Source organism: Protopterus annectens, chromosome 2.part2 (genome assembly GCF_019279795.1).
Source record: "Protopterus annectens isolate FY-2018-M chromosome 2.part2, PAN1.0, whole genome shotgun sequence".
NCBI classification, from domain to species: domain Eukaryota; kingdom Metazoa; phylum Chordata; order Ceratodontiformes; family Protopteridae; genus Protopterus; species Protopterus annectens.
Genome location: NC_056730.1, coordinates 1,117,867,851 through 1,117,892,815, shown reverse-complemented (window position 1 = coordinate 1,117,892,815; position 24,965 = coordinate 1,117,867,851). Strand labels below are relative to the sequence as shown.

The window sequence follows — 24,965 nt, the reverse complement described above, 5'->3', positions numbered from 1 at the left end:
GGAAAACATAGGCGTACTGTGGTGGTTTTCACATTACATTATGAAAAAGATGTACTATGGAGATTGTAGCAACCAGGGGGAAGACTGGCTGTTGCAGGCTGATCAGTATTTATATAGTGTAATTACATGGACGTGACAACAACATAGAATGAATTTTACAGATGCAATTAGAGGAGTACATGAAAAGAAATATGAAGTTTAAATTATATTTTCTCTCAGTGAAGAAAGTGTACTAGAATAGCAGAATATGACTTTTGATGGTGAGAAAGGTATTCAAATTTACAAATGGCCTACACGTTTGACCTAAATGAGTGTGGAAGAGACAAAGACAGTGGAATTAAGAGACTAACTACATCAGCAGAGGTCAAAAATACATTGAAAAACTGTAATCAGCTTAACAGACAGCACTAGTCATGAGGCATATCTAGGGTCAAGACAGTTGGATACCTGGGAAAAAGCCATGTGAAATTAAGTGAAATCAAGTGAAATATGGGTTAACAATTTATAAAATTATAAAGGGTAAATATTAATTCGAGTGAAATATTAGATTTGATAGAAATTAGAACATCACAACTGATATGAATATAATAGTTTGAAGAATCTTGTCAGGTCAGATTGTATAAATTTTGTTTTCTTTTATTTAAAGATGGAACTACAGAGCAAGTGAATTTAAGTGCAATTACTAATGAACTGAGACACCGGTAAAACAGATGTGTATTAAAACAATAGTCATCGTCAACCCCCTTTTGTCATAGGATCATAGGAGGTTACTAGGCTATTGGCCCAGAGGCCCTTACAAGCCTAGCCAAGATTTTAAAATACTTTAACCTACACACGCACGCACACACACACACACACACACACACACACACACACACACACACACACACACACACACACACACACACACACACACACACACACACACACACACACACACACACACACACACACACACACACACACACACACACACACACCTGTCAATGTGAGATTAGAACCCCTACCTAACTTACTTGTATTATAGTGCTAAGCAGTTATTGCACGCACCACAGAGCTTACGGTCACATTTTTCTAAGTGAGGTCTGGGTTTTGCATCAATTATCTCTCTCCCCCTCTCAATTCAGACCCACTCTCCTACATTCATCAACAGTCATGTCTGACTGTTGCAGGTCTTCTCTCACACAATGCAGCCATGTCCTGGCTGGATACCCTTGTATCCTCTTGCATTCTTCCTTTGTCTCTTGAACCATCATCTGATTTCCTGCACAAATGCCTGTGCTACCATAATTTGTTCCCATTAACATTCTCTGCAACTAGAGCTACTTTGGCTTCTGCTCTGATGTCACTGGTCTGTTCCATAGCTGTGGGTAAGGTGAAAGGGTGACATTGAGGTGACATGCCTGTGCCCACCATAGAAACTCCTGTTGAAGGCAGGGAATGAGTGGTATCCGTTTCCAAGCTGTGGCTGTGCTGAGTCCATACACTTTTCAGGTACCACTGTAATTTCCTCATATGCAGTTTTGCAAATGGTATTAGTAGTATGCAAGACGCCATGAAGCCCAAGGCCTGCAGAATTTTCCTTGCAGGGAGTTGGGTCTTTGTTGCCATTATTTTGAAATATTGAGTCAGCTGTTGCTTGTCTGGCGTGAGATAAGCCGTCTGGGCCGTTGTATTCAAGCTGGCACCCAGGAATATTATGTTTTGTGAGGGCACTAGTTTTGATTTCTTTTCATTTACTGTGTACCCTAGGCAACTTAGAAGGTGTTTGACAAATGCCAGATGCTTTAAAAGAATGTCATTGCTTTCTGCTTGAATAAAGCAGTCGTCCAGGTATGGGTATATTTGAATTCCTCTTTGTCTGCAGTATGCAATTACTGGTGCCAGGCATTTTGTGAAGACCCTGGATGCAGTAGATAAGCCAAAGGGCAGTGCAGAGAATTGATAATGCATTGAACCTGCAATGAAGCAGAGGTATCTTCTGCAATTTTGTCTGATAGGGACATGCAGGTATGCCTCCTTGAGGTCCAACGTTACTAGCCAAGCATTCTTGTCCAGCATGGGAAGAAGCTGCTGTAGTGTTAGCATCTTGAATTTTGGTACTTGCAGATAGGTGTTCAGAATTGAAAGATCCAGAATGGGTCTCCATGCTTTGTCTTTTCTTGGGACTAGAAAGAGTCTTGAGTAAAATCCTTGTCCTTGCTCCTGTGTAGGTACCTGTTGAATGGCTCTCATGTCCACGAGAGCTGTAATTTGTTTTTGTGCCTCTGCCCATTGATTTGGTGGCAGGTTTGGCATTCCTTTTTTCTTTGGCAAGGTATGAAAGTGGAACCTGTATCCTTGTGAGACAATGTTTAGGACCCATTTGTCTTTTGTGATGATGTGCCAGTTGTCCGCAAAAAATGCTAATTTTCCTCCCAAGGGAGCTGCCAGGAGAGATTTGCTTGGTAGTTTGAGGATTGAGTCATTGTGTCTTCTGCTAGCTTGGGGCCTGTCTTCTCCTCCTTTCTGGGTAGCAGTACCCCATTGGTGAGGTTTATAAGGGCCTTGTGACTGACCTCTGCCCCTTGGGCGTCTGTATTTGCCCCTCTGTGATCTGTCAGAAGCTGGAATGGACCCGTTTTTTGTTGGCCAATTTCTGCTGAAACGAGGGGGTTGTACCTGTAAGAAATCCTTGACCGTCTGCATAGACTTTGCCTTATCCTCCATTTTCTTTAAGACCTCTTCTGCTTTGACACCAAATAATACATACTGCTGTAAAGGTGCATCCAATAATTTTGCTTTAACATGATCAGTTAGGGTTTGTTCTTTTAACCAATCATGTCTACGTATGACAGACCCAGTAACAGCTGCTCTACAGGAAGCTTCCAATGAATCAAATCCACATTGTAAAGTATGTTTGCCCACCTGTTCAGCTGCATGCAACAGATCCTGCATTTCCTTGAATACAGACTGTTCAGTATGTGTGCTAATTTTTTGTTTTAAATTGAGACATTAGGAATTACTGATATTTCAGCATGTGAAACTGACAATTTAATGCTCTCATAGCCAGAGTTGCTGAGGTGTATATTTTCTTTCCCCATCTATCTAGGGCTCTGGAATCCCTTTCAGAGGGCACCGGATTTTTAGCCATAGAAGCTTTAGCCCCCTTGGGACCCTGGGAAATTGTTTCTGGGTCAGCCACAGGGCTTTTATAAAGGAATTTGTGTGAATCAGGTACTCTGTAGTATCTGTCTGGTTTGGCTGGAGCAGGAGGTAGAGAGTCTGGATTTAGACTAGACTCCAAGTAAACATCATCCACAATATCTAAAACTGGAGGGATAGCAAGTGGTCTGTGCTGGGGTAAGTAAAAGGAACTCTCTGAGCTTTTTCTTAGAATCAGAGTAGTCCTGGCCTTCCCAGTGGAAATGTTCCCTCATGGTATGTAAAGTTTCTCCAAAGGAGTAGTCTTCAGGAGGAGATGCTGAGGGGATAGAATCTTCAGCATCAGAGTCTTCATAAGGGGGAAAAGTGTAATCCTGTTCCTCAGAAGAATCTGAGGAAATTGAAACCTGGTCAGAGGAAGCATAATCCTCCTCTTGTCTTGGTCTTTTATCTGGAGGGGGATGGAAACCCCCTGATTAGGGTAATCAAATCTTCAGCCATCTTAAGCATCTGTTTCTTAGGCATGGGGCCTTGAACTGTAGACTGATGTACAGTCTTTTTTAGTTTTAATGGAGTTTTAAGCTTAGCATAAGCTTTAATGGTGAGTGTAGTTGGTCTGAAGACACCTTCTGCAACCGAAGGTGCTTCCACGGCACAGGGGTCTCCTCCTGCTCCGGTGTCGGAAGGGCCTAATGAAGATGGCTGCATCGGCCTAGTACACTCCGCTTGAGAATCCGCAGCTGTCTGGGGTTCCAATTCTGCGGTCGTCAGAGGCTGCGTAGGTGCCTCACTGAAAACCAGAGAACCAGCAACAGTCCCAGCAGAGGCCTCGGAGTCTGGCTTGTTCCTAGGCTGCCTGTCCTTTCCTTGCATTTTTTATGCATGCCGGTCGTTGGCTGCTCCGATGGCATGATATAATTAAACTTCCTACCAAAGTAATGTCGTGCAAAGTCAAAACGGCGTTTGATAGTTTGTTTATTAAACCTAGCATAAAACCGACAACCTGTGACGTCGTGGTCTGGGCCTAGGCAAGGAATACAATAAGAATGGAAGTCCTTATGAGGTATTTGCTTCCCACAAGAAATGCAATTGTTAACTTTTTCTGAAAAGGTTCCCCAGCGGGGTAACTTAGCTTTATTGATGACTTCGGACTGAAATTCGATTCAAAAATCTCAGGTGTCGGCCGACCGGCACTTGCGAACTGCTTCTGCTTCGGGCACCGCGCGGCAAGAAAGACTGAAAAAAATGGCGTTGGATGCCTCTTATATACCCCTGGCGCACTGACGTCAGGGAAGAAACAACAGCAACTGACACCAGACCAAGACTTTGGAACTCAGGCCGACTGCGGGACCACCTGACGGCAGGATAACCCTAGTGTGATGACTGCAGCAGGGTAACACGAAATGAACATCATTCCCTGCAACTGGAGCTACTTTGGATTCTGCTCTGATGTCATTGGTCTGTCCCATAGGGTATATCCTACTACCTGTCTCAGGCACTTCATCTCTATTATTTCACAGAGAAGTACTGGTCACACCACTGTTTTGCACCCCTTACTTTTCAGTTTCTTTGGCATTCTTCTGTCACACACTGGCCCTGACACTCTGTGCTAGCTGGCTACAACCCCTCCGATTCTAACTTTGATCTTCTCATTCAGACTTCCCTTCTCCCTCAAGCACCCCCTCCCAGACATTTGAAAATGTTAACCTATTCCATTTTCCCTTCTATCTTAAATTTTCAGTTCATTCGGATTTCCTCCATTTCTGCCATGACAGCTATCTTGTCTGTACTCAGTTTCATCCCAAGTGCTGTCAGTTTTGCAGTTCTGTCTCCTATCACCTGCACACATTTCTGTTCAAAAGTCTGCTTGTATTGCTACATCATTTGCACACAGCAGCTTTGTTGATCTTTTCCCACGAAGCTGTTTTCTAATATAATCATCACTAGCATGGACAATAGTTGGTACAGAGCTAAATTCTGATACACAGCCAATCCTACTAGGATCCCCTCACAGTCTGCACACTGTTCGTACTTGTGTCACTGAGTCCTTGTACACAGCCTGTACCAATTCAACCAATGCTTCCAGGACTTTGAACCATTGCAGGACTGCTCAAATAAGATATCTTGGAACATTACCATATACTTTAAGTCCAGGAATGCTCGAGTTGGACTCTTGCTTCAATTCCAGCTTTGTCCTCTGTCCGTCTGTCTCATTACACACACTGGGTTGTTTGGGCTGCATCCCGATTTGAATACAAACTGCTCATCTCCCACCTTACTTTCTCCTATTCAGTGGCACAGCAGACAGTGTCACCTCAAAGCAAGAGGTTCCAGGTTCGATTCTAGGCTGGGGTGCCTTGTGTGTGGAGTCTGCATGTCCTTGTGTGCACGTAGTTTTCCTCCCACATTCTAAAGACATGCAGTGGGTAGACTGGACACACTAAACTGACCACAGGTGTCAGCATGCATGGGAATAAGTGTTGAACTACCGCGGCAGGGCTAGTCACCCGGCAGTGTAAACCTTGGCTCTAGATGATTGTCACTGTTGAAGTGACACCCTGACCCCATGTGCAAAAATGGGGAAAAAGGGTTGTGGATGGACAGATTTGCCTTCTGCAGCTCTTTCATACATATGACAGGAACTTGGCACCTCTGCACTGCTCGCAATTTGTGAATGTCCCTCTTTTCATCGCTGCCACTAGAATGCTTATTCTCCAGTCACCTGGGATACACGTCTCTCTCTCTCTCTCTCTCGCGCTCTCTCTCACACTTTCTTCATACCATCCTCAGGAACTGTTTCTCTGCTAACTCATCCAACATGGATACTGTATTGGCAAGGTCATGAAAAAGACAAAAAAAGCATGTCTACAGCTAGTGGGGTTTGATTTTATTAACCTGACTGCACCCACACAGACTTAAAGTCATGGGCATTCAGAAGCCATGTAGCTGAAATACTGACATGTCCTTAAGGGTCTCTTCTACAGGAGGTTTAAGGCTTTACACAGGAAAGACTCTAGCTTGGACGGGTCCTCCTTGCAGTTTTTACTGAAAGGTTCTTAACACAGAAGACTGTTTTGCTCACTGCTCTGACTTCTGCCAGGAGTGTATCTGAGTTACAAGCTCTTGAGGCAAGTCAGTCCTACCCCATTTTTCACAAGGACAGGGCTTCTTTGAGAACACGGTTGCCAGATTTCCAGCAACGCAGGTAGGGACAAAAAAAAAAAAAAAAAAAAAAAAGGTCTCGCGTCAAAGTGAAGACCAAAAAAAAAAAAAAAAAGGTCTTCGGCGGCAACACAGTTCTGCGTTAAAGAACTGAGCTCACTCTGCCCGCAATAAACACGGAGCTTCTCGTGTTTAATGCATTGCAGTTCCGCATTAAACACGAGAAGCTCCGTGTTTAGCAATTTTTGATTGGCCCGTATACCGGCATATGGGCCAATCAAAAATCGCTAAACACGGAGCTTCTCGTGTTTAATGCGGAACACAAGAAGCTCCGTGTTTAGCAATTTTTGATTGGCCCATATGCCAGGTATACGGGTCAATCAAAAAAAAAAAAAAAAAAAAAAAAAACCCAAAGTGGAGGCTGGCCGGGATTTAAACCGGCAGGGCGGGACTCGGGATCAGGCTACTTATCTCGGGACAGTCCCGCCCAAATAGGGATGTCTGGCAACCCTGTTTGAGAATAACTCCTTTTCTGCCTGAAGTGGTCTCACAGTTTACCTTGAGCCAGTCTATTAATCTGTTTTTTTTTCCTGACCCCAAAAACAAGATGAAAAAATTCTTCATATTTAATGTCCACAGGCAGCTCAGATACTACCTACTGAAAACTCAGTCCTTCGGGAAAGGTCATCTAGTTGTCTTCTATGAGGTAAGGGGAAAGGGTAACTAGTGTCAAACCAGTTTCAAGATGGCTGTCTCATGCTATTTCTTTTTGTTACTCCCACAGTAATAAGTCACTTTCAGGCAGGGTAAGGACCCAATTCACCATGGCTTTGGCTTCTTCTGTGACTCTTGGGAAAGGGGTAAACTTTAGAAGTATTCTAGAAGCAGCAGCTTGGTCCTATGTATATACTTTTACAAAGCACTACAAACTTTTTCCAGGTTCTGAACAGAATTTGCTAGGACCATTCCCCAAAGGCTCCTCTGTTCTTAATGTATATCCTCCTCCCTTCCTCGTTTCTAAGCTATGTTAAGTAACTGCAACAGTGACCTAGTGTTGAACACAGTACAGCTGTCTAAACTTACCACAACAGTAGATGTTCTAATAGATCACTGCTGCAGTAGCTATCATCCCCTTTCTCTAGTCCCCTTCTTTTGTGTTTTATTTTCCATTGCCAGGATGTAAACTTATGTACTCTTGTGTATAAAGTTACAGTTATTGTTTCCTAGTATTTTTCCTTTCGGGGCTATTATCTCCCATTTTTGGGCAAAAAAGTCTTAAGGTTTTTGGTGCTCTGTCTTCATATATGAACTCCACTGTAGCTCTTAAAAGAGTGCATGGAGGTCACCCTTAAGCTTTAAAAAGTTGGCCAGTGGCAGCGGTACAAAAGTGATCAATTAGAACATCTACTGTTATGGTAAGTTCACTTGCACAACTGTACTTTCTTTGTACGTAACAGAGTTCCAGTCAGACTTGTCCACAAGGGTAAAGTTAAATAAGAACAGATTATTTCATATAAATTAGATACAGACTAAAAATAAGTGGTTGTTTATATCTGAATCAACTTCCGACCATGTATAGGAAGTCCCTCCTGGCATATCAAAGCAAGTTAAGAGAACACTTGTCCAATGAAATTGCATACAAATGCTCTGACACTATAGGTAAATCTTAGGTTGACTGAGAAAAAAATCAAGATTTCATTATTTCAGTGGCAAAGCATATACCTACACATTATAAAAATGGATTTTATTTGTTTGTTTACTAGGTAGGTGGGCTGGTACAAAAACCAAAACCAAGGAAAATACATGTTGGTCCATACAAAGCAAATACTCCAATACAGCTAAGTTACAGAGACACTTCACAAACATCTACAATGATGAGACATATACTACATTTTACATTGTATTGGTAGCAGTTATCTGCCATTTAGATCGCAATTCAAAGAAGCATTTGCTGGAATCAAGTGTAAAAACTTATCAACCCTGATACACTTGCAAGTTGTTTCTTCCTTGAAGTCATCATTTAATGTCTTTTTTTTTTTTTTAAATCCCAGGAAAATTCTTTAGATTTAATGTCAGGATGGAGTTTGCTCCAAAGTGCTGACCTTATTCTGTACAATACTCACTCTCACTTAACAGACTTGTAACATGGTCCGCACCATATGAAGGTGTCATCTTGCGTGTTTCTTAAAGGATACACTTGTTCTCTTAGTGGGAGTTGTCTCCTTAGGGAGCTAGTATATGGGATACTTTATAGCAGAGTTTGAGTTGATGCAGGACTTTAACTGTTGTCTGCCTGGGTGTAGAGAAGTTAACAGAATGATCGAGGACAAGTCCTAGATACCTACATTCACTAACTGGATTTTATTATCTTTGTTGGCAAAAATGGAGATCACTGATAGCTGCTTATATTTGTGAGAGGAAACAAATGACAATGTTAACCGTTTTGGGATTTACCATTAGTTTATTGTCTAAGGCCCATTGGCACAGCTTAGAAAAAGGAATAACTAACAGGAATTAAGGTTTTGGCTGGGATTTATCTGCTTCAAGAAGATGAATGTCATCTTGTATAGGGTGACATCTAGGATAAGTGAGTTTCTGTAAAAAGTCATTGATGGGGGGGGGGGGGGGGGCAAAGGGCCCTAGTGTCAAACCTTGTGGCACTCCTGTATTAACATTTCTTTTATGACACGGTTGTTAGCAAAGACTTGAATGTCCTGTTTTCAAGATAGATTTGGAACTAGATGATAGTATTTTCACCAAAGTTAAACTTCGCCAGTTTTATTAAAACTAGGTCATGGTTAGTTTCAAAAGCTCTTTGCACATCTATAAATATCCCAGCAGTAAACAGGCCAGAGCTCATGGTACCATACACAGAGTCATTTACTGACAGTGATACCATGTTAGTGCTGAAGGTATTTCTGAAACCATGTTGCTTGACTGATGAGAGTCAGTACTCAGTAGTCATTTATGTGCTTTTGAAAAGTTGTAGAAAATTTTTTCAAAAATTTATGCAAGAGTGCTTAATATACAAAACCGATCAGAGTGTTGAAGTGATTTGGTGAAGGAATTCTGGGCAGTGATATAAGGATGGCATGTTACCAACAGGAGGTACTATTACTGTGGAGAGGGATAGGTTAAATATGTAGGTTAAGGATTTGGACATCATACCTGCAGCTTTATTAAGAAGGTTGGGTGGAGTGCAGAGGATTTTGATGAAGTGTTTCTCGGGCTTTTTAACAGGGCACAACACATACTTCACTGCTTTGTATTTGCTCACTTACCTTTTGCTTATACATTTTGTGCATGTAGTAATAGTCCTACTTGGACACAAACTTAGTACTACTTTTAGTCATGCTTCTTTACTTCAGGATATCGCACAGGGCCCTCCCCCCTGCCTCCTCTAAACAGGACAACACACTACTCAAACAAGTGTTTAAAGTATAAGCAGTACTACATTATTGAGTTTCTGTATCAGACTGCACTTCACTGTGCTGTGATAGTTTGAAGCTCTTTATTTGGCAACAGTGTTGAAGTGCATATATGCAGATAATTTCTGCATTGGGATTCAGCTTTTAAAAACTCATCACTTTACAAAATTTTAGAAATCTAGTGCTCTGCAAATGTGTTTACTCTGTTTTAGTTCTTCTTTGAGTTAGTATCCTGGCTGAAAAGAGTTTTGGGACCAGCCACTTTGACTAGGACATGTAACACAATTTTAGTCCAAATGTAATTCACCTAGACTGCCACCCTATAGTCATCCAAATCTAATTCATACAATGTCATTACTCATCTGGTTTAACTTCACTCTTAAAGACAAAGCTGACAAGAGCTTTTTTTTATATATTAAGAACAAATGTTTAAGCTAGGGATGATCCTTCCTGAAAACTAAGCTAATGTATCTATTATAGTCTCTCTGTTAAGACCACATTCCATGGCTGCTCTAAAACTGGTATATGCCAGCCAAATGACAAACTCTCCAGATAACTACACATTCATTAATCATACAACTTACTCTTTCTCCACATAAAACTATACAGTAAACTCTGTTAGCTGGAACTCAAGCACCCAGAACTCTCAAGCAACCAGACCCAAAAATCAAAAATCAAAGAAACAGTACAATTTTCATGAGTTGCACTTTGTTTCCCACCTGCAGAAACATACTTTACGTTTTTAGAGTTTCAGAGTTTTAAAAAGGAAGACAGGAATAAATTCCCTCTCTCCCCAACCTAAGAACAAGTAAAACCAAAAAAATGGTATTAGGGTACAGTATTAGTCAGGCCTATTTTTAATAGCAACTCTCAAACAACCATAAACTACAGTTATCTAGCATCAACCAATCCCCATGGGTGCCAGTTAACAGAGTTTACTGTACTCTCCTTTTTACTTGCTTACACCTCATCAAAGTCTGAATTACCAAAACATACTGCCATTACATTCAGCTCAAACAAAATGTTTTCACATTTGGTGCCATCTCAAATTGATTCTTTGACTTTCCATTCACTACTTTATCAGGTTTCATCAAAAGGCTACATGTATTTTTCAGTGAGTATTAGGCTGCTCTATTCTGGTATATTCTATGAACAAACTACTGTGATTATCTACATATGCCCAACGGTACTTTCCAGTTGTGTGTAAGAGACACATTTAAGGTCCATTACCTAGGCTTTTTTTTCTGGAAATTTGTTTTAGTACTTTACTCTGTCATGTGATAGTGTGTTAAGGTTGGGCACTGAACTACTCCTGCTCGTAGGCATACCCACAATTAAGGTCATCATTTACCTAAAATAATGTTTCCAGAGTCAAATTAGCTTGTATAACACATCCAAACATGAATAATTGGTTATCACCTGATGGATATAACCAGCTTTAAAACTTCATCCAACTTTTATTTTATCAAACACAAAAAAATTAAGTCACATGCACTCATTCTCCCAATAAATAACCCCATAAAAAACAGTCACAGCTCCTTACTTGCAATCATCAAACCTGCTCCCATTCCTGCTTCTAGGAAATGAACAGGCTATTTCCTTCACAACTATTCTAAAGGCAACTCGAAACGTCGCTTAAGACTTCAAATCACTATTTATTAAGGTGACAGCTTTTATTATTACCTGGTCTACTGTAGTAGGTTCATCTCTTCCACAGAACTGTGCACTCAGTAGAAGGGAGATGTCTTACTCTGACATGTTTTAAGTAGGTCCACCTCTTAGTCTACTCACATAGCACACCAGAAGAAAGATATTATACAGTCTATATTGCCAGTGGCAACAGACAGAATCTTCAATCCCACTTTGAAATTACCTTATTGATCTTTGTTACTCCCCTAAGAGTGAAAGGTGAGAGCTGTTATTGTACTCTCAGCCACTTTCCTGAAGGTAAAAAAAGTGGTACCACAAAGACTGTTTCAATTGCCCTGGCCTTAACTATAATTGCAACCAAAAGTCCAAAAAGAAATCCAGTACAAGGGAAAGATGACAATCCTTAGAAGTTTATTGTGGCAAACCCCATAAATATATCTACAGCAAACCAGTTTCGGCTGAAAATTCAAGCCTTCTTCAGTGCAACAAAATGTATTCATCAGAGCAAACCCTGATTACTGTTTATATACACACAGATTAGCCAGAAAGCTTAATTGAAGTGACTCATCAGTTAGTTAATCCAAACCAAAAATTAGCTTAACTCATTCAGGCCTGGTTTAAATAGAGCACCTAGCCTGATTATCCAAGACAATTCTTTATTATTTAATATATTGTGCCATCCAGTTTTGGATGTCCTGTTCATTTGTATTTTGTCTATGATAGTAAAGGTGAATTTAGCAGTTTTGTGTGTTAGAGTGTGTTTGTAAAGGGCATTAGAGATCCTTTTGTTTCTAATTTCACTTAAATGCTCACAAAAAGGGGAAGAACCTAAGTATGGCATTGATAGACTATAAAAAAGCATACAACGGTATTCCACATTCATGGATAAGAGAGTGCTTAAAAATGTATAAAATACACCCTACACAGATCAATTACATTACAGAAACAGTAAAGTTGTGTACGCTTACCATAAATGTAGATGTTTGAGTGTATTCACTGTTGCAGTCATCACATTTGGGTTATCTGCCTGCAGGTAGCCTCAGCCAGCCTGAATACCAGAGTCTCGGGATTTCTGCATCGGATGCTGTCGCTTTTTCCATGACGTCAGGCCATCACGGGTATAAAACATGCAGCTGACGCCATTACATCAATTTTTCTTGCCCCAGATGTCAGGTGCCCCCAAAACAGGAAGCAATTATATGGTATGGAACACCCCGTATAAGATATGCCAAACCAAAAAAGATAGGTAGAAGCAAATAGAAGTCAGGGAGGCTGGAGGGAGCGTAACCAGGACTGCAACAGTGAATACACTCGACCATCTACATTTATGGTAAGTGTACACAACCGTACTATGTTCTTCGTGCTTCACTGTTGCAGTCATCACATTTGGGTTGATTCCCAAAGCTAAGGAGGGGTGGAGATAGCTAAGAAGCATTAGTGCTGGCAATCAGGCCCTGTAAGACTGCTGTGGCAAATCCAGCTCTGGATTTAGAAAAGATAGGCAAGTGGTAATGCTTGGTGAAAGTGTGTACAGAGCTCCAGGATGTCCCTGGTAGGGACTCCCCTGGGAAATGCTACAAAGGTAGATGGAGCTCTAGTGGAATGTGTTCTGATCCCCTGTGGGGTAGGTTTCCCATGGTGTTTGTAGCAGAAATGGATGCAGTGTGCTATTCATTTAGAAATGGTTTGCTTTGAAATGACCTTGCCCTCTGCCCCTGCAGCAAAGCTGACTAGCAGCTGATCAGATTTTCAGAGAGGCTTAGTCCTGTCCAGATAGAACCTAAGCTGCCTGTGCATGTCCAGGGAATGCAGGATCCTTTCCTCTTTATTCTGAGTATTAGGGAAAAAAGTTGGCAAATGAATGGACTGCTATAAAGCTACACTAGACACCACCTTGGGCATAAAAGATGTGTTAGTCCTGAAGGAAACCCTGTCCACATGGAAGATAATGAAGGGTTCCACTGCCATAAGGGCCTGCAATTCAGACACTCTTCTTGCTGAAGTGATGGCTAGAAGGAAAGCTGTTTTCATGAGAGGAATTTTAGCTCTGCTGTAGCAGCAGGTTCAAAGGGCGGAAGCGTGAGCTTTTCCAATACAAAGTTAAGGTTCAAGGCTGGAGTGGGAGCTCTCCTGGGGGGGGGGTCATAAAATTTTGGCACCTCTCAGGAACTGTTTTACCAGAGGATGAGAGAAAAGGGGTGGCTCAGTATTATAATGAGCTGAGATGGCAGAGGCATGAATCATAATTGAAGAAAAGGATAGGCCTTTGTGGAGCATCTCTGTTAAGTAATCTAGTATATGAGATAAGCTTGGCATAGTTGTGTCCATTCCATGAGACTGGCTCCAGGAACAGTATCTTTTCCACTTTTCTGAATAGGATTTTCTAGTACTAGGCCTCCTTGCCTCAAGAATGACATCCAGCACCTGCTTACCGAGGGTTGCTGGTGATGAGTTCAGGGCATTACCCAGGCTGCAAAGTTCAGGGTCTGTAGCTGAGGGTGCAGAATCTGGCTCACCTGTTGGGAGAGCAGGAAAGTAATCTGAGGCATGTGCCATGGTGGCAGCACTGTCAGAATGCGCAAAAGAGGGTACCAGTGCTGACGTGGCCAGTCTGGTGCAATCAGGATTGTCCTTAGCTTGTCCAGTTTGATCTTTAGTAAAACCTTCGAGAGGAGGGGCAGAGGGGGAAAGGCATAGACTGAGAGGCTTTCCCAGGTGAAGGACAGGGTATTCACTTTCCAAGCTTGGCTGTGGGGAGTTCTGGTGCAATATTTGCTCAACTGATAGTTCTGAGGGGAAGCAAAAAGGTCCACCTCTGATGTCCCCCACCTGTTCCTCAAAAGCTTGAATATTTTGGGTTCCAGTTTCCACTTGTGTGGGTCCATGAGATTTCTGCTAAAGTCATCTGCCAGTGAATTTACTTTGCCTGGCAGGAATTGAGCTTGCAGGTGCACTTGGCTGCTCAAGGCGGTGTTCCACAGAGCTATGGCTAGTCTGTAGAGTGGGTAGGAATGGATTCCCCTCTGCTTGTTTATGTACCATATTAACTGTGGTGTTTTCTGTCTTTACCAATAGGTGTCCTGGAAGAATAAGGCCTTTGAAGGCTGTCAGAACATTCTGTTCAGCTAACATTTCTTTTTGATTGATATGCAGGGGCATTTACTTTGGGTTCCATTTGCCCTGAATGCACTGCCCTGCCATGTGCACCCCCCCCCCATGCATAGTCTGATGCGTCTGTTAGGATTTGGGTGGCAGGGGGTAGAATGAAAGGGAGAACCTTGTTGGGGTTGCAGGCCACTGCCCACCAAAGAAACTCTGTCCTTAGGCAAAGAATGATAGGAATCACGGTTTCCAGGTACTGAGACTGCTGACACCAGAGACTTTTTAGGTACCATTGAAGTTTCCTCATATGCAGTCTTGCATATGGAATTAGTAAAATGCAAGAGGCCATGAACTCTAGGGCTTGCAGTATTTTTCTTGCAGATAGCCGGGTTTTGGTGGCCAGTAGATTGAAGTAGTTTGTCAAATAAATTTGTTTCTCTGGAGTGAGGAATGCCATCCGGGAAGTTGTGCTCAAGCTTGCTCCCAGGAATACAATCTACTGGCTGGGTACCAGCTGTGATTTCTTTTCATTGATGGTGCACCCCAGTGAAGTTAGAAGTCTCTTTACAAATGCTAGGTGCTGAAGTAGCAATTCCTGACTATCCGCCTGAATCAGGCAATCTTTTAAATATGTGTAAATTTGAATTCTTCTCTGCCTGCAATATGCAATGGCTGGAGCTAGGCACTTTGTGAATACCCTGGGCACAGTAGATAAGCTAAAGAGAAGAGCAGAGAACTGATAGTGCATAGAGCCTGCTCTGAAGTGCAGTTTATTTCCTGCAAGAATCCCTTATGGGGATGTGCAGATAAGCTTAGGGTTGCTAGCCAGGAGTCCTTGGCTAGCATAGGAAGCAGCTGTTGGAGAGTTAGCATTTTGAATTTTGGAACCACCAGAAAGGTGTTGAGAATAGACAGATCCAGGATAGGACGCCCAGAGCTTTCTTTCTTGGGCACCAGAAACAGTCTGGAATAAAAGCCTTGTCCCCTTTGTTCTGCTGGGACAGGTTGAATAGCCTTGATACTGAGAAGAGAAAGTACTTGCTTTCGGGCCTCTCCCCACTGGTTTGTGGGAGGTCTGGCCATCTGCTTAGGGTTGGGAGTGAGTGGAGGTGGAATCTGTAACCCTGGGAAACAATGTTTAAGACTCATCTGTCTTGGGTAATGTATTCCCAGTTTTTGGCATGCAGGGCAAGTTTCCCTCCTAAAGTTGCAAGTACTTCGGCAAGGCTTGGAAGAGTTAAGAATAAGTCATTGTGCAATTTTACCATAGGCTGGTGGCTTACTACTCCCTGTTTCGGACGTGGGAGCACTCCATTGCTTAGATCTGTGCATAACCTGAGACTGAAGTCTTGGTGGTCTGCTGCCCCTGGACTTGGACTGAGAAGGCCTGGAAGGGACTGGAAAGGACCAGTTTTTTGAAGGCCAATGCCTACTGAATCTAGGTGGCTGAACTTGTAAGAAATCTTTAACAGTTTGTATAGATTTAGCTTTCTCCTCCATCCTTTTGAGGTCTTCTTCTGCTTTATTGCCAAATAGACGCTCTTGGTTTAATGGTGCATCGGTAGTTGGATGGCTTATCGAAGCCATTCTGGAGAAGAGAGATCACGAGCGAAAGAATTTCACTACAAAAATTGCCCGACAATGAATAGTTCAGGTGCTGAACAAGGCACAAAACAGAGAGTGAGGGACATCATGATCTGGGCCTAAACAGGTGATGCAGTAAGAATGAAAATCTCTGAGAGGTATTTGCTTTCCACAGGCAAGACAATTCATTTTTTTCTGACATTGGTTAGAGCAAGAAAAAAGGATCCCAATGGGGTACTTCTCTTTTAGAAGACTTCAGGTATGAAACTCGAAAAACAAAAATTTCAGGAGGTGGCCGAATGGCACTTGCGGACTGCTTCTGCTTCGGGCACCGCACGGCAAGAAAGGCTAATGTAATGGCGTCGGCTGCAAGTTTTATACCCCTGACATCATGGAAGAAGCGACAGCATCTGACTCAGAAATCCGAAAACTCTGGTATTCAGGCTGGCTGAGGGCTACCTGCAGGCAGATAACCCAAATGTGATGATTGCAACAGTGAAACACAAAGATCATCATAAAACAGTGGTACGGCACGGTAAAGGGCAAATCATTATTCCAGGGATAAAAATTCAAAGGGGGATAATTCCAGGGTGACTCTTTCACCGCTGCTATTTTGTTTTGCCCTTAATCCATTAAGTCGTCAATTTAACAGATTAGGGTCATGGCTAAAACTTGGTTCCCAAAAAAACAACAAAGTGTAAAGACTTCTTATCTTCTTTTTGTAAATGATTTAAAACTGTATAGTTCATCAGATGAGGAACTGAAAGCTCAACTGCAAGTGGTCAAAACTTCTTCAGATGATACAAGAATGTCATCTGATCTTGATAAATGTGCAAAAGCAACCGTTAAAGCGGGAAAGATGCAGTACCAAGAAAACATCAGTTTGGGACAGGAATGTGATATAAAAGAACTTGAGCAGGAGGGAGTGTATAAATATTTGGGTCTATTAAGTCCGTCGAAACATGAACACCAGATGTTCAAACTGTGAAGTTCGAACACTGATTATTGCGAAGCCGCGGAACACCAACCTGGGAAAGAATTCGGTGGGTCGTTTCTGTGGCTTCGCGATTATCAGGACTGTGGTGGGAATTTACGGGTTGGGTTCAGGTAAGTGTGCGATTGTGTGGACGTTAGGGTTAGGGCGCGGGTTAGGTGGGTGCGCGATAATGACAGATTTTAGGGTTAGGACGGGATAGGCGAGTTAGGGTGCGGGTCAGGTGAGTGCGCGATAGAGACAGACCTTAGGGTTAGGGTTAATGTAAGTGGATAGATAGTAGTGTATGTACAGTTTAGTGTAGGGTTAGATATAGAATTTTAAGTGTTTGTGTGTGGATTGCTGTTTTTTTGGTGTGCTTGTGTTGTGTGTGTGTTTCTTGGAACAGACTTCGATGTTTTTGTACTTTGTGGTTAGAAGTTTGAACATATGGTGTTCGAACTTCAGCCATTTTGGTGAACTGATATAGACCCTAAATATTTGGGACTTGATGAAGGATCAACAATAAAACTAACAAATGCAAATAAAAATTAGTAAGGAATATTTTAGAATACTTAAATTAATACTGAAAACAGAGTTGACATCTAGGGAAAAAGTCCAAGCTATACACACCTATTTGCTCTTCCTGTCCTAACTTACAGTTTTGAAATGATTGACTAGCCTCAAAAGGTGTTGAATAGGTTGGACAGGAAAACAAGAAGGATGCTTCATGCTCATCAAGCAGGAATGGAAATCAAATCATAAGTAGATAAAAATCAGGCAGCTACTGAACGTGCCAAAAAAACAAAAGAAAGAGTATAAGGTGAAGGATCAGATGAGAAGACAAGAAATGTGGAAAATACATAAATATGGTTGCAAGTATAGAAACTCTTGGAACAACCTCATGTTGATCAGGACTGAATGCAGGAATGGATAAGAACAGGTGAATTTAAAGGGTCTATATTAAATAATCAAACTTTTGAAAATAAACTACACAAAACACCTACTTAATATTTTACACCTCCCCGCTTTTTAAATATAGCAACTCCAAAATTGCACTACAGTGCAGAAAAGGGAAATCTTCCCATTCCGTGATGTACGGAGATCTCCGTTACAACTTTCAAACATTCAAAAATTCCATCATATGGTTTTGACCACGTGACACTCGAAATTTTGAATGTTCAAACATTCAATACTGACGTGAATTTAAACCAGAGGATGGAAGGTTAATATTGGCGGCCCAGGATTGCGGACTACGCACTCGTTGGTTTACAAAGCCCATTGAACATGTGGGAGAACCAGACAAATGTAGGTTTTATAAAACACAATTGGAAACCGTCGCACATCTTGTTGCTGGCTGTGATAAGGGTCTTTTTATTTTTTTTGGTAATGTTTTATTGGCAAAAGGAGTGCATACTGAAAGACGATAATAACATAGCAAGACTGTTGCATTAGGGATTGTGCAAACATTATAATTCTGAAGTAGCTAAAAAAACACTGGAAACATTAGGCACAAAGCATCATAGAAAATTATGTTTACATCACATGGGATCACCCATTACCAACTAGCCCACGAAAAGAACGCAAAAGTAGCACTGATCAATGAAATTGCTACACCCAGTGACTACAGTGTCTTACATACCGAGAGACAGTCATAAAATACCAAAAATTGCAGGCAGAAAAAAGGGCAATGTGAAAGATACTCAGACAGTTCCAGTAGTAGTAAGATCAATGGGTCTTATAAAAAAGAAATTTAAAATCAGACTTGGATATGTTACCAGTAGATGCAACTCCACTCCGTACAAACTGCAGGAGTCATTACTGGGCAAATTGCAGGTGCTGCAAAGAGCAATTCTGGCTACCATCAAAGATTGAAACAATACTAATTTCATGAACTTTAATCATACTTTGACTTAGGAATGGGGCCCATTTCCATCATGGTATTAGAAACCCAAAACACTTGGGCAAATTAAAAAAAAAGAGTAACGACATCCAGACTCGCTCTTCTCCACCTCTAAACTACACTGTTACCTACCTTCATCCTCCTCCTCCTCCCTCCTTTTACTTCTTTTCATCTTTCATCCCCTCAACTCAAGCCCTCATGAACAAGTTATTTATTTATTTATTTAATTCCGATCTCCGAAGTTCACCTTGTCTTTTCATTTGCATATGCTATTTCTGCAGCTTGGGAGGAGGACTTGTGGGGTCTCCATGACAAAGAAGCATATGCTTGTTAGTTCATCTTTCCATCTCAAATGCTGTTGCTCCACCATAGGTTCATCGGTAGGTACTAGGCTATCTGCCCAAAGGCATTTATAAGCCTAGCCAGAACATGTTGGCTTTCGCTGCCCCCTTAGATTAGTCCCCTGTGCCTCTGTCCAGCAGAGCCACTGAAGTGATCCCCGGGGTAAACTTTCTGTTTCCCATCCACTCGTCAAGGTTTCTCTTCAAGAGTGTTAGCGAGGAGCTCTGCCTAATGTAGACTGGAATCTTGTTCCAAAGCATGGGAAGTCTCTGGACAGGATCTATCCCTCCAGCACATCCTATTTACTGTTGTGGTGAGGTTTATATCCCTAGAGTGTGTGGCTCGAGGGGATAAGGTTTTCTTTAGTTGGAGCATGTCCATCAATTTTGGGTTGGACATGGCCTTGTATGTCAGGCAGAGATCACCTCTGAGTAGACGGTATGCAACAGAGTACAGCTGGAGTTACTTCAGTCGAGCTGCATAGGGCATCTGTTTGTGGCCAGTGATCCTCTTGGTGAGGTACTTCTGTGGTCTTTCCAGCTGTTGCAGGTGTCTTGTAAGGTGCATCCCAAATGGGACGTTGTACTCTATGAAAGGTCTGATGAGTGATGAGTAGAGGGGCACAATGACTCTCTTGATCTGGGTGCAAACCCTTTTGTGATTAGGTGGGCCACATAGAAGGATTTTCTAACCACTTTGGCAATGTGATTATCAAAGGAGAGATTACTATCTGCTTGGGTCCCCAGATCCCTTATTACGTTTTCCGTATTTAGGGGGGGCTACCATCTATGTGGTAGTTTGTGTGTACTTAGTTTTTTCCAAAGGGGCTGACTATGCACTTTTTGGCATTTAGCTTGAGACCATGATTTTGACACCAGGTATCCGTCTCAGTGAGACCCTTTTGGTGGATGTCTGTGTCAGCCCGAGAGAGTCAGTTATAGCCCTTAGTTTGCAGTTGTCTGTGAACTTGGTCAGCCAAATTCCTCCTGTGCTTGCCTATACCTCTGAGAAATATATGCCGAATAGGAGGGGTCCTAGGACTGAGCCCTGGGGAATGCCACTTGTAACCGGTTTAGAGTCAGACCTAGCTCCTGCAACTCTCACCATGTGGGTTCTGTCCGTGAGCCAACTGGCAACCCATCTTGTGACATAGGGGTTTATGTTCAGGCTGGTGAGCTTGTCTATAATACCAAAATGGGGAATGGTGTCAAAGGCCTTTGCGAGGTCTAGGTATGCTGTGTTTACCACTTTTCCCTCGTCTATAGCCTTGGTAACTGTCTCAAAGAAGTCCACCAGGTTTAGGAGGCATGATCTGCCCTTAACAAAGCCGAACTGGGTAGAGTCCAGTGTTTGGAGGTTCCCAATGTCTCTGTTAATGAGTTCCATGATGATGCGTTCCATAGCCTTGCAGACCAAGCTAGACAGGCTTATACGGCGATAGTTCCCGGGGTCTGTTGTGGCTCCACCTTTGTGGAGCAGAATAACCGTTGCTGTGCGCCACTCTATGGGTACATAGCCTGTTGAGAGGCTGAGTTTGAACAGTGTGTTTAGGTGAGGGGTTAGTTCGTCTTTGAGCTTGTGTAGGACGCAGCCTGGGACACCGTCCAGTCCCACTGATGCTGTGTTTTTAGCTTTGGAGAGGGCTGTTTTAACTGAGTGTCTGATTTCAGTGGCTCTACATTCTTCTGGTATGGTTTTGGGCCCTTTTGGGGGTGAGAGGGGGGTGAAGTTTGCAATGAACCAGTCTCTCTACATACCTGGCCTCAGCATCTCTGCTGTCTCATACCATTAGCTGAATCAAAAACATAGCTTGATGGAGGCAAGGGGAAAGTGGACCACAGCATTATTAATTGTGCCTTTCGGGAACTGAATTAATGTAGAATATGAAGAAGCCTTATCTTCCCCGTATGCTGTGAATATGAAATGTCATCCTAGGCATGAAATGGGGCCCTACCAGTACATGTCCAAGTTAATAAAAGGAGATAGTATGAAGCACAAAACACTCCACCAGATTCATGACTAGTAAAATTTAATGATGTAGACACTAGTCGTGAATCCGGTGGAGTGTTTTGTGCTTCATACTATCTGGTTATTAAGTTTCCTTAGCATTTCATTCCTTTTTTTCAGTTACAAGTTAATAAAAGAACAAAAAGTACAGTTTTGTACCCACCATAAATGTAGATGTTCTAGTGTATACCGTGCTGCAGTCATCACACTTGGGTTATCCTGTCGTCAGGCGGTCCCGCAGTCGGCCTGAATTCCAAAGTCTTGGTCCGGTGTCGGTTGCTGTCACTTCTTCCCTGACGTCAGTGTGCCAGGGGTATATAGGAGGCAACCAACGCCATTTTCTTCAGTTTTTGTTGCCCCAGATGTCAGGTACCCCCCCCCCCCCAAAAGGAGGTCAGTAGATAGTACCAATAATAAAAGTTTAGCACAAACAAAACATCCCTCCAGCTATAAGCAAATACAGCACAAAGGTTGTATCAGATTTTAAGGCATTGAAAGGTTTTAGTTAGGTCAGAGGGGATGGAGGGAGGGTAACCTGGACTGCAGCAGGGTATACATTCGAACATCTACATTTATGGTAGGTACACACTGTACTATGTTCATCGTGTTACCCTGCTGCAGTCATCACACTTGGGTAGAATCCCAAAGCTAAGGATGGGAGGTGGAGTCAAACAGGGTTAGAGGAGGCTAGAAGGCCCTGCAAAACTGCAGTGGCTAAGCCAGCTCTAGTCAGAGTAAAGTGGTAAGTGATAGTGTTTGGTGAAGGTGTGTATTGAACTCCAAGTTGCAGCTTCCAAAATATCCTTGGTTGGCACCCCCCTGAGGAAGGCTGTAGATGTAGCTGCTGCCCTGGTAGAGTGGGGCCTTATGCTAGCAGGAACTGGTTTTCCATGGTGGGTGTAGCAAAAACGTATGCAATGTCCTATTCATTTGGAAATGGTCTGTTTTGAGATAGCCTTTCCTTGTGATGCTGTAGCATAGGATACAAAGAGCTGGTCAGATTTTCTGAAAACCTTAAGTTTTATCCAAGTAGTAACGTAGTTGCCTGTGAATGTCCAAGGAGTGCAGGAATCTTTCTCCTTTGTTCTGTGGATTTGGAAAGAAGGTGGGTAAATGGATGGTTTGATTTAGAGCCACACTGGATACCACCTTAGGCATAAAGGAGGGGTTAGTTCGTAGAGAAACTCTGTCTTGATGAAAGGCTCTACTGCCATTAGTGCCTGAATCTCTGAGACTCTTCTGGCTGAAGTTACTGCTAGCAGCAGGGCAGTCTTCCATGATATAAACTTTAAATCAGTTGAGAAAGCTGGTTCAAAAGGAGGTAGTGTAAGTTTTTCCAGAACAAAATTGAGGTCCCAGGTTGGTGTTGGTGCTCTCCTAGGAGGCCTAATGTTTTTGGCCCCTGTGAGAAACTGCCTTAGAAGTAGATGTGAAAATAAGGGAAGATCCGTGTTGTAGTGAGCTGAAATAGCTGAGGCGTGGATTTTAATAGATGAAAAAGAAAGCCCTTTGTGTAACATCTCAGTTAAATATTGTAGAATCTGAGGTATGTCTGGCTGAAGGGTATTTTGGCCTTTAGCTTGGTTCCAGGCGCAAAACCTTTTCCATTTGTCTGAGTAGGCTTTCCCGGTGCTGGGCCTCCTGGCTTCCAGAATAACATCCATAACAGCTTGTGAAAGAGGAGCTGGCTGGTTGCTTAGGTGATTTGCCATGCAGCCAAATTTAAGGTTTTGAGCTGGCTGTGTAGAATCTGTCTTGCTGTGTGAGTAGATGAGTAATTTGTGGTAAAATCCATGGTGGGCCCTGGGTCATATTCCTTAATAGTGGGTACCAGTGCTGGCGTGGCCAGTCCGGGGCAATGAGTATCATTCGGGGTCTCTCCATCCTGACTTTCAGCAGCACCTTTGTGAGAAGGGGCAATGGAGGGAAGGCATATACTGTCAACTTTTTCCAATTGAATGAGAGTGCGTCCACTCTCCAAGCTTGATGGTGAAATGTCCTTGCACAAAATTTTGTTAGCTGGTAGCTTTGGGGGCTGGCAAACAGGTCTATGTCTGGGTGCCCCCATTTTTGAGTTATCATTGCAAATACTTCAGGATCCAGTTTGCACTTGTGGGGATCCATGATGTTTCTGCTTAGGTCGTCTGCCAATGTGTTCTTTTTTCCTGGCAGGAATTGAGCTTGTAATCGAACTTGGTAAGCCAGTGCTGTGTTCCACAAGGTCATTGCTTGCCTGCATAGAGGGTAGGAGTGTGTACCCCTTTGTTTATGTACCACATTACTGTGGTGTTGTCCGTCCTTATTGTAAGCTGTCCTGGATGTAAGAGGTCCTTGAAGGCTGCCAGGGCATTCTGTACAGCTAGCATTTCTTTTTGATTGATGTGCAGATTCCTTTGATCTGTAGTCCATATGCCTTGAATGCACCGTCCTGCCATGTGTGCCGCCCAGGCATAGTCCGATGCATCTGTTGTCATAGTTTGCCTGGCTGGGAGTAAGGTGAAAGGCTGACCCTTGTTGAGGTGACATGCCTGTGACCATAGAAACTCTTGTTGAAGGCAGGGAATGAGAGATATCATTGTGTCCAAGCTGTGGCTGTGTTGAGTCCATACGCTTTTTAGGTACCACTGTAATTTCCTCATATGCAGTTTTGCAAATGGTATTAATAGTATGCAAGATGCCATGAAGCCCAAGGCCTGCAGAATTTTTCTTGCAGGGAGTTGGGTCTTTGTTGCCATTGTTTTGAAGTATTGAGTCAGTTGTAGTTGTTTGTCTGGCATCAGATAAGCCATCTGGGCCGTTGTATTCAAGCTGGCACCCAGGAATGTCATATTTTGTGAGGGTACTAGTTTTGATTTCTTTTCGTTTACTGTGTACCCTAGGCAACTTAGAAGGTGTTTTACAAAAGCCAGATGTTGTAAGAGAATGTCCTTGCTTTCTGCTTGGATGAGGCAGTCATCCAGGTATGGGTATATTTGAATTCCTCTTTGTCTGCAGTATGCAATTACTGGTGCCAGGCATTTTGTGAAGACCCTGGGCGCAGTGGATAAGCCAAAGGGCAGTGCAGAGAATTGGTAATGGGTTGAACCTGCAATGAAACGGAGGTATCTTCTGCAATTTTGTCTGATAGGGACATGCAGGTATGCCTCCTTGAGGTCCAACGTTACTAGCCATGCTTTCTTGCCCAACATGGGAAGCTGCTGCTGTAGTGTAAGCATCTTGAATTTGGGTACTTGTAAGAAGGTGTTTAGTATTGAAAGGTCCAGAATGGGTCTCCAAGCATTGTCCTTTCTGGGGACTAGAAAGAGCCTCGAGTAAAATCCTTGGCCTTGCTCCCGTGTAGGTACCAGTTGAATGGCTCTCATGTCCATGAGAGCTGTAATTCGTTTTTGTGCCTCTGCCCATTGATTTTGTGGCAGGTTTGGCATTCCTTTTATCGTTGGCAAGGTGTGGAAATGGAATCTGTATCCTTGTGAGATAATGTCTAGGACCCATTTGTCCTTTGTGACAATGCGCCAGTTGTCTGTAAAAAGTGCTAATTTTCCTCCCAAGGGAGCTGCCAAGAGAGTTTTGCTTGGCAGTTTGAGGTTTAAGTCATTGCGTTTGCCTTCTAGTAGTTTGGGACCTGTCTTCTCCTCCCTTCTGTGTTGCAGTGCCCCATTGTCGAGGTTTG

General features: G+C 42.7%; 1 protein-coding gene across 3 annotated transcripts in view; it reads right to left on the bottom strand.

The window, feature by feature from the left end:
- TJP2 (tight junction protein 2) overlaps positions 1–24,965 on the bottom strand; it is a 2,224,967-nt gene that overhangs the window by 1,463,698 nt on the left and 736,304 nt on the right. The gene's annotated exons all lie outside the window — the stretch shown is intronic.